Source organism: Borostomias antarcticus, assembly GCF_949987555.1.
Source record: "Borostomias antarcticus genome assembly, contig: scaffold_155, whole genome shotgun sequence".
Taxonomy (NCBI): domain Eukaryota; kingdom Metazoa; phylum Chordata; class Actinopteri; order Stomiiformes; family Stomiidae; genus Borostomias; species Borostomias antarcticus.
In genome coordinates, this window is record NW_028176542.1 from 166,538 (window position 1) to 169,037 (window position 2,500).

A 2,500-nucleotide genomic window follows, 5' to 3' on the forward strand; every position below is an offset into this window, starting at 1 on the left:
GCTATATTACTAGATGTATTAGGCTATATTACTAGATGTATTAGGCTATATTACTAGATGTATTAGGCTATATTACTAGCTGAGGGGACCAGTATGATAGCCAGATCTCCAATCTTTTCTTTCCCCAAGGCCAAGTCCTCTCTCTCTCTCTTTCCTTTCTCTCTCTTCCAGGTCTCTCTGTCCTCTTCTCTCTTCCTCTCTCCTTCTCTCTCTCTCATCCAGGTCTCTCCCCCCCCCTCTCTCTGTCTCTCATCCAGATCTCCCTCTCCTCTCTCTCTCAAGTCTCCCTCTCCTCTCTCTCTCAAGTCTCCCTCTCCTCTCTCTCCCTCGTCTCTCTCTCTCTCAAGTCTCCCTCTCCTCTCTCTCATCCAGATCTCATCCCTCTCTCTCAAGTCTCTCTCTCCTCTCTCTCTCAAGTCTCCCTCTTCTCTCTCTCTCAAGTCTCCCTCTCCTCTCTCTCTCAAGTCTCCCTCTCCTCTCTCTCTCAAGTCTCCCTCTCCTCTCTCTCTCAAGTCTCTCTCTTCTCTCTCTCTCTCGTCTCCCTCTCCTCTCTCTCTCAAGTCTCTCTCCTCTCTCTCTCAAGTCTCCCTCTCCTCTCTCTCTCAAGTCTCCCTCTTCTCTCTCTCTCTCTCTCTCTCAAGTCTCCCTCTTCTCTCTCTCTCTCTCTCAAGTCTCCCTCTCCTCTCTCTCTCAAGTCTCCCTCTCCTCTCTCTCTCTCTCAAGTCTCCCTCTCCTCTCTCTCTCAAGTCTCTCTCCTCTCTCTCTCAAGTCTCCCTCTCCTCTCTCTCTCAAGTCTCTCTCTTCTCTCTCTCTCAAGTCTCCCTCTCCTCTCTCTCTCTCAAGTCTCTCTCTCCTCTCTCTCTCAAGTCTCCCTCTCCTCTCTCTCTCAAGTCTCCCTCTCCTCTCTCTCAAGTCTCCCTCTCCTCTCTCTCAAGTCTCCCTCTTCTCTCTCTCTCAAGTCTCCCTCTTCTCTCTCTCTCAAGTCTCCCTCTCCTCTCTCTCTCAAGTCTCCCTCTCCTCTCTCTCTCAAGTCTCCCTCTCCTCTCTCTCTCAAGTCTCCCTCTCCTCTCTCTCAAGTCTCCCTCTCCTCTCTCTCTCAAGTCTCCCTCTTCTCTCTCTCTCAAGTCTCCCTCTCCTCTCTCTCTCAAGTCTCCCTCTCCTCTCTCTCTCTCGTCTCCCTCTCCTCTCTCTCTCAAGTCTCCCTCTCCTCTCTCTCTCTCTCTCTCAAGTCTCCCTCTCCTCTCTCTCTCAAGTCTCTCTCTTCTCTCTCTCTCAAGTCTCCCTCTTCTCTCTCTCTCAAGTCTCTCTCTCCTCTCTCTCTCAAGTCTCCCTCTCCTCTCTCTCTCTCTCAAGTCTCCCTCTCTCTCTCTCTCAAGTCTCTCTCTTCTCTCCCCTCTGTCTCTCCCCCTCTTTCATGTCCCTTGTCTGGTATAATAGCGCAATTTCCCCTCATGGATTAATAAAGTATGTAGTTACCTACCTACATCTATGGCCCCTCCTCTCCCCCCCCCCCCTCTCCCCCCCCCCCCCCACCCACAGAGCTCTCTCTCCTCCCGCCTCTCCCCCCCCCCCCCCCACAGTGCTCTCTGGATGTCATGTAATGGTCTCTCCCCCCCACAGTGCTCTCTGGATGTCATGTAATGGTCTCTCCCCCCCCCCCCCCACAGGTCTCTCTGGATGTCATGTAATGGTCTCTCCCCCCCCCAGGGCTCTCTGGATGTCATGTAATGGTCTCTCCCCCCCCCCCCCCACAGGTCTCTCTGGATGTCATGTAATGGTCTCTCCCCCCCCCAGGGCTCTCTGGATGTCATGTAATGGTCTCTCCCCCCCCCCCCCCAGTGCTCTCTGGATGTCATGTAATGGTCTCTCCCCCCCCCCCCCAGTGCTCTCTGGATGTCATGTAATGGTCTCTCCCCCCCCCCCCAGGGCTCTCTGGATGTCATGTAATGGTCTCTCTACCCCCCCCCCCCCCCAGGTCTCTCTGGATGTCATGTAATGGTCTCTCCCCCCCCCCCCCAGGGCTCTCTGGATGTCATGTAATGGTCTCTCTACCCCCCCCCCCCCCAGGTCTCTCTGGATGTCATGTAATGGTCTCTCCCCCCCCCCCCCAGGGCTCTCTGGATGTCATGTAATGGTCTCTCTACCCCCCCCCCCCCCAGGTCTCTCTGGATGTCATGTAATGGTCTCTCCCCCCCCACAGTGCTCTCTGGATGTCATGTAATGGTCTCTCCCCCCCCCCCCCCCAGTGCTCTCTGGATGTCCTGTAATGGTCTCCCCCCCCCCCAGGTCTCTCTGGATGTCATGTAATGGTCTCTCCCCCCCCCCCCCCAGTGCTCTCTGGATGTCATGTAATGGTCTCTCCCCCCCCCAGGTCTCTCTGGATGTCATGTAATGGTCTCTCCCCCCCCCCCCCCAGTGCTCTCTGGATGTCCTGTAATGGTCTCCCCCCCCCCCCAGGTCTCTCTGGATGTCATGTAATGGTCTCTCCCCCCCCACAGGT